General features: G+C 41.7%; 1 protein-coding gene across 1 annotated transcript in view; it reads right to left on the reverse strand.

Moving 5' to 3' along the window:
* The window catches only part of arap3 (ArfGAP with RhoGAP domain, ankyrin repeat and PH domain 3), a 71,557-nt gene extending 66,278 nt beyond the window's left edge, over positions 1-5,279 (reverse strand). The window contains exon 1 of the mRNA XM_030061867.1: positions 5,226-5,279. The gene's annotated coding sequence lies outside the window, so the exon portion shown is untranslated. The remainder of the gene's footprint in view (positions 1-5,225) is intronic.
* Positions 5,280-7,548: the final 2,269 nt, after the last annotated feature.

A 7,548-nucleotide genomic window follows, 5' to 3' on the forward strand; every position in this document is an offset into this window, starting at 1 on the left:
GTTCTGCTCTAATTTATTCTATTTTATCCTGTTCTATTCTATTCTGTTCAATTCTATTCTATTCTGTTCTATTTTGTTGTTAGTCCCAGTTTGGTCGTCCAGACTAAACCGTCTGACTGAAGACACGTTGTGACACACCCACACTGCCACACTGTGTGTGTTGTGTGTGTGTGTGTGTGTGTGTGTGTCGGGTTGATGACAGCCTCTGCACCAAACCTCATGCTCACAGTTTGCATGTAATTACAACTGAGAGCAGAATTCATTATGGGTGTGAATTCAAGCAAAGTTTCAGCTGGGTTACAAACTGGGTTACAAACTGGGAAAGAAATCTGAATCCATCACGTCTCGGTCTGCTGTAGTTTATAACCTATAAGTTCAGTTATATGGACTCTTGCTGGACTACATTATGGATGAGTAACCAGGAGCCTGACTTCTCTAACCTGAAGACCCTCAGCCCGTCCCTGCTTCATGCTGATCAGATCAATATGTTACTGTACATACATATCTATACCTGTAACGGTCAGCATGCTCTTACTGTAGCTCCTGAACTGAAAACGTGACTCAAATCAGAAACTAACTCATTAAAGATCCTGTCCAGATGTTTTCTAAGTCCTTAGAAAAATTCTGTTGTTATTAGACATTTGTTTATAAAGTTTATTCTACAAGAAAATGCAAAATACACAAAACTGTCCCCCAGAGATACTCATATAATGCCAGCGTTTTTTCACCCGTTTCAGGAGCATCAGACAAATTTTGCATATTTCTGCGTTCTGGGTTGATGTGACAAAGTGTGCTCGTACGTGCACGGCACAACGCCAGGTTTCAGGTGAGGACAAGCCTCTCCCTGTCAGAGGAGGAATGTGAAAACAGTGCTGCAGCGGCAGATTTGGCACTAATATCAATCTATAAAGTCAAGGTCAGGCTTCAAATGGAAATAAAATTTAAAAAATGAGTTTTTCAGCAGAGAGGGACTTTAAACATCACCAGACATGCACATGAGGATCCCTCCGTCCGACTCAAATACACACTGACTTCTCTGACCCTTGACCCCTGGGCTGGGCGATACGATCAGAGGGACAAAAGCAAAACATCCGTGCCGTTCTTCGGAGCACTGTACACAAGCCGAGAGCGCGGCGTGGTGAGAAAAAACTCTCAGAATGGAAGTGTGAGTTACGTAAGTCTCCCCGCTCCCTGTGGTTTATCTGAGGGAGTTTCTGAAGAGGAAGCCATGTTGTTCTGAGTTCCTGTTGCTGCTCAATGGAAGAAGTGGCAACACGCAAGACAGGGAGGGCCAAGAGAGGCACTCTGTGTGTGTGTGTGTGTGTCTGGGTGTGTGTGTGTGTGTGTGAGAAAGAGAGAGAGAGAGAGAACAGGAGCTTTTGATGTAAGAACCTATCAGCTGTTGTAATCAGCTGCCAGTTGACCGTGCTGTAATTACACTGCGACGAGTTCAGACGATGTGAAAACACCGACAGACGATAAAACTCAGTTTGCCAACAGTGACGCTCTTCATGATGCTGCAGCCACTCCACACTCTTTTTTTTTTTTTTTTTTTTGCTTTCCGCCTCTCTCTCCTGCTGCAAAATATCAGCCTCTGCAGGACCGCATCCCTCCAACATGCATAGTTCAGTCTTAAAGTTTCCTCTGAGCTTTACACAGCCGGTGTGTCGTTCTCTGACTGTGAAGGTGAATCAGCATTTCATTGAATTCATTCATCAAACAGAGCGAGTCCAACACCTGCAGCACTTTCACCTGCAAACCGATGCAGCTCCGAGACATGACGTCAGCTGATCTGACTGAACTGGTAACCAAAAGGCTGCAAGTTCAAATCCCTGCCGAGAAAATCTGTGTGCACGAGGAAAATGAGAACCACTTTCCCTTCACGTCAGTCGTTCAGCTGCAGCTCTGATGCAGAGTGACTTACAGCACCGCTCTCCTGGACAAATGGAGCAGCAAAGATGTGCCTCACTTTGTTTCTGCCACAGCCCCCAGCATGCCTTGCTGCTGCTTTCTAACAGAGTAGACGGTTTGTTAACAACACGGCTAACAGAGAGGAGGCAAAGGACAAGAGCAGAGTAACAGAGGCCTCCACTTATTCTACAGAAGAAGAGCAAGATGGGGATAATAATGATGGTGATAATTATGACGTTTCCAGCAGCTGCACTGAATTGCTTGTTACTTTACATTTACATTTACATTTTAGCCATTTCAGCTGACACTCCTCTTCAGACTGACACACCATGAGGGCCAAGGTATTAAAATGCTCAGTTCCCAGACCAACAACACTACAACCAATAGTAAGAAGATCAGCAGTCATGCATAGTCATGCATGAAACAGAGCATGGTGTGGTATGATATGGTGTGGTATGACATGGTGTGGTATGATATGATATGGTGTGGTATGATATGATATGGTGTGGTGTGATATGGTGTGGTATGATATGATATGGTGTGGTGTGATATGGTGTGGTGTGATATGGTGTGGTATGATATGATATGGTGTGGTATGATATGATATGGTGTGGTGTGGTATGACATGGTGTGGTGTGGTATGGTGTGGTATGGTGGAGTTCAGTCTATACAATGTACAGTATCCTACAGCAGGATACAGCACAGTTTCATATGATATGGTACAGTCTGACTGTATATAGAGGGGTCCAGTACAGTATAGTACAATACAATACCGTATAGTACAGTACAGTACAGCATAGTACAGTACAGTCTAGTATGATCTAGTATAGTACAGTCTGGTATGGTACAGTCTAGTATAGTACAGTCTATAGTACAGTGTAGTACAGTCTAGTATAGTACAGTCTAGTACAGTGCAGTACAGTCTAGTATAGTACAGTCTAGTACAGTGTAGTACAGTCTAGTATAGTACAGTCTAGTGAAGTCTAGTATAGTACAGTCTAGTACAGTCTAGTACAGTACAGTCTATAGTACAGTCTAGTACAGTCTAGCACAGTACAGTCTAGTACAGTGTAGTACAGTCTAGTATAGTACAGTCTAGTACAGTGTAGTACAGTCTGGTACAGTACAGTCTAGTACAGTCTAGTAGAGTACAGTCTAGTCTAGTAGAGTGCAGTCTAGTACAGTCTATAGTACAGTCTAGTACAGTAGTCTAGTACAGTGTAGTAGAGTATAGCAGTCACTATGATATTGTCTGTTGTTTCCTTCCTGGCGCTCTGACTTCACTGTGGTTCTGCTTCCTGCTGTGGTGAATCAGACCCTGAGCTGGGAACTCTCTGCGTGGCTCGGCTCTGTGGAAGTCGAGTGTTTACAGACAAACGCCTCGTCGCTGCTGACTGATATGATACTGACACTGACGGATCACAGCCCTGCAGCAGCCGTCACTGACCTCAGACCAGCAGACAGACGCTGTGCAGGAGCAGCGGCAGCTACAGGACGTCAGACTGACCTGAGCCGAGGCCGAGAGGATAAACACTCTGAAAACCAAATCCACAGCCAGCGGGACGGACACTGATCAAACCTCCAAACGTCAGCGGGCTGCAGTTTGAATCGGAGCTGTCAAAATGATGTCATCAAATGTCCTCCTATGTCTGAGCAGCCAAAAAAGTATTAGTGAAGATATTTTGATGTGGTGATGCACACACTGCTGAAAAAGAGGAAATTCCATTTAAGAACTGACCAAATGAGGATGTGACACACTCTAAGGAATGTTAATTTCACATCATCACCAAATGCAATTCAATGGAAACCCTCTGTGGTTATTAAATGCTATTCTTTATCATCCTTATGATTATCCTGATATTAATTTTAAATATGTCACCCAGCTATACCAGCAGTTGGTAATTTTCCTGCATAAATCAAAAGATGCAGCCTAATCCAGACAATTTTCACCTTTATTTCTTTCACATTTATGTATTTGCAATATAAACTCTAATCTGATAAACACAGTGGGGCTCTTATAATAAAGTCCTATAATAACCCTATAAATATCCAAGCTACACGCTACAATCCAAACATCACTGCTCACTCTAACAGATTAAAAACTATTTCATAAACTCTGATGAGGTTATTAAAAACAGGTCTAGAACATCACATGCTTCCTAAAAGTCACTTTATTAAACTGTTACAGTAATTTATAGTGATTTCCACTCTGTTGCTGAGTATTATATAACAGTGTTTTTCAAAGTGGGGTCCGCGGTTCTCCCGGGGGTCCTGGAGGGTTTTCCAAGGGGTCCACAGCAAAATGAGGAAACGTTGAAACGCTTGTGATGGGCGTTTCATGACAAGAAATATGATCCACCTTGTAAATATCGTTTTAATAGATATAAATAGGCCTATTGGCGCTTGCCTTTCCGGCTCATTTTCTGGGATTTTGTTTTGTATACAGTTTTTTTGTGGGGTTTTTGCAGATTTTTTTTTTTTTGCCCTAATTTTCCTTTTTTTTTTTTTTTTTTTGGCTACTTTTCTGCCAATTGTGTTTTATTATGAATTTATTTATTTATTTATTTATTTTTAGTCATTTGTATTTTTTTGGTTCCGTATTTTTGCTTTTTTTTTTTTTTTTTTTTTTTTTTTTTTTTTTAATGTTTTTCATATGTTTTGGTAACATTTATTTTATTTCATTCAGTTATTATTACTGCTATTTTTCTCATTTGCTCATGAACTTTTTCCTCCTGCATGTTTTAGAAAGAGATCCGGTGAACTGTCTCAGGCTGTCACCTGTCATCACTCCGACACACAAAAATATGTCCGAGGGATTAATCGAACATGATGTGTTAATCCCAGCACTTTGAGGTTATTTGACAAGTTTGAGACCTTGACAATTCCACAGTGAACACAAACCCAATCTGTCTTTTGATATGAGAGTCAGTGCAGGTGGGGCCCGGGGCCTCACGGGGGCCCAGAGGATAAAACCCTGTTCTGTAATGAGGAGGTTGTCGGTGCTGCAGCGCCCAGCCCGCTCCCAGCCTTCCCACTGCAACTCAGATCAAAGATGCGTCTGTCCTCCACTTTGCGCGCAAATCCTGTTCTGCGGAATCACCGCTGACAGCGACACAGACACAGAAACACACAGCAAACTGTCCGCCTGTCATCCACAAAATAATCCCGAAGAGAATCTCTGACAAGTCGCCCGTGTGGAGTTAACCCCGCGGATTGAGCCGCTGCGGACGGACAGGATGTCGCTCCTCCGCGCCGCTCACAGCCGCAAAATCTGCATTTCTGCCAATATTCAGCAAAAGTAAAATGTTTCTTACCTTTGCAGTCTGTCGCGCGTCTTTCTGCGAATTACTTTCCCTCGTAAAACAAAGTGTTAAAGTCCTGAGAGGCTCTGGGTGGGAGCGCCGCCGCTGGGAGGAGAAACCGCTCTGAGCCCAAGTTTGTCCGGACGGAGTGTCAAGACGCTCGGAGCAGCCACACACACACACACACACACACACACACACACACACACACACACACACACACACACACACACACACACACACACACACACACACTTCCTGCTGCGCCTTTCAAAAATAAAACCACTCAGTCAGGCCAAATATACGACTTCCGACAATACTTTCCAAAATAAAGTCCCCGTTGACGAGCGCATGATGCCGTTTTATGTATTAATACTTTATTTAGGTTTTCAGTAAACACTGAAGAGTGGAGAGGTGACAGCTGCTCATGTCAGGGAAACACAGCAGGATGCTGAACAAAATCCCTTCACAAATAAAAACAAATAGCCTATAGCCTAGATAATATGATATTTTTTCGTTTTAATTTAATTTTACACTCTTCTTTACTCTTACATAGACTCTATTTTATATAATTGATTTAGAAACATTTTTACTCTTTCATATATCCTTAAGGATGAATAAAATATGAATGAAAATATGAATGATGAATGATAAAATATTTACCTATTTAATCTATCTACAGATAGATCAGCCATAGGAGGATTTACATTATAATAAATTAGGATAACGGGTCGAGATCCAGGGGCTGTGAATATATTTTGGGCTTCTTCAGTAGACTTTAGACAGGGGAGAGCGATGTGTGTGCATTACAGTCTCAAACCAGTGGGTGGAGAAAGAGTTTTTTTTTTTTTTTTTTTTTTTTTTTTTTTTTTTTCCAATTCCCCAGTATATCAGGCGCTTTGCAGTCGAGGTCAAAACAGCACTAACATCATTTGTGTTTTGGCAGAGACACCAGCTCAGGGAGGAGCCTGACACAGAGATGACCGGGGATCCGTTTGGAGTCCAAAATTAATCTGAAATACATGGCCAGAGAGGGGCACGGTGCATTTTTAAAGAATGAGAATGTAATGAGATGTTTTTCCTAAACTCAGCAGTGAGAAGGCTTTCCACTTTCACACATGTGACTAAACTGGAGGCCAATACTGGACAGAGAGTGAGAGGAGGAGGAAGAGGAGGACGAGAAGGAGGAAGAGGACGAGGAAGAGGAGGTGATGAAGTTTTCTGCTGTGAGTGTGTAGTTGCTGCTTCAAATGATGGTTTACTTGTACTGTATTAATGCAAAAACACAATTTTTTTAAAAGAGTTTGGGGAGTTTGCAAGAATTGTTTGCTTTTGCAAGAGATGAGTGATGTTTTGCTGGTTTGATGTGAGGTTTTGTGTTTAGAGTCAAGAGTTTTGGGAAAAAAATAAAGCTTCCAGTGTCAGAGATAGAGCCAAAGCTGTGGTGGCATGAGGCAGAAAGCTGCTGCTGCGCTGCCCTCTAGAGGCTGAAGCTGCCGGGATGTTGCACCTCTGGCCACATGCAGCCAGTCAGCGACGCGGCTGCAGGGCTTTTTATCAGCTGAGAGACGAAGCACCTGCAGCCTCATCCCCTCATCACCAAGTGACTCTTTAAGGGGCGATGGTGACGGGGACATTTAAGGAAACTTTAACTTGGAGAATTAAGACTTTGATGGACTCTTAATTTACACTTTCAGAAAAAAATGCTGATCTTCTGAAAACCTAATAGATTTTTTTGTCTTTTTTGCATCATGATCCTTGGCTGGAACTGAGAGTTTAACATTTCTTTTCAAATTTACAATAAAATATTTCCCATTCTGATTCAGATTAAAGGTGCACAATGCAAAGTTGGCAAGAGACAGTTTAACCAGTTATACCTTCACATTTACCAACATTTTTTATAAGTTGAGATCAATTTGACCCCAGTAACTTAAACCTCCATAAAATGATTATCCAAGTTTATGTGTGAGGTGCTTTATGTTTCTTATTGATGAGCTAAATATCCCTTTAAATAATAAATAAATAAATAATATCATCAATGCAAACAAAATGTGTTCAGGACATTAAAAATGTGTCATGTTAATTTCATGTTCACTCCCATGTCCTTATTAGATTAGGAAAAGTCGTGTATTTGGAGATGTTGAACACTGAATGAGGTCAAGGAGACGTGAGAACCGTTTAGACTCAACTGATAAGGGTTGATGATGAGAACCATGTAGAATCAAACCATAAAATGACATACCTACATGTTTTTTTTTTTACTGTTATCTTAATGTTCTTAATCTTAATCTTAATGTTGAAGAGTGCACGCTTCATTTACCATGACATCGCTGCT

The sequence above is a fragment of the Myripristis murdjan genome, chromosome 10 (assembly GCF_902150065.1).
Source record: "Myripristis murdjan chromosome 10, fMyrMur1.1, whole genome shotgun sequence".
In the NCBI taxonomy this organism is placed as follows: domain Eukaryota; kingdom Metazoa; phylum Chordata; class Actinopteri; order Holocentriformes; family Holocentridae; genus Myripristis; species Myripristis murdjan.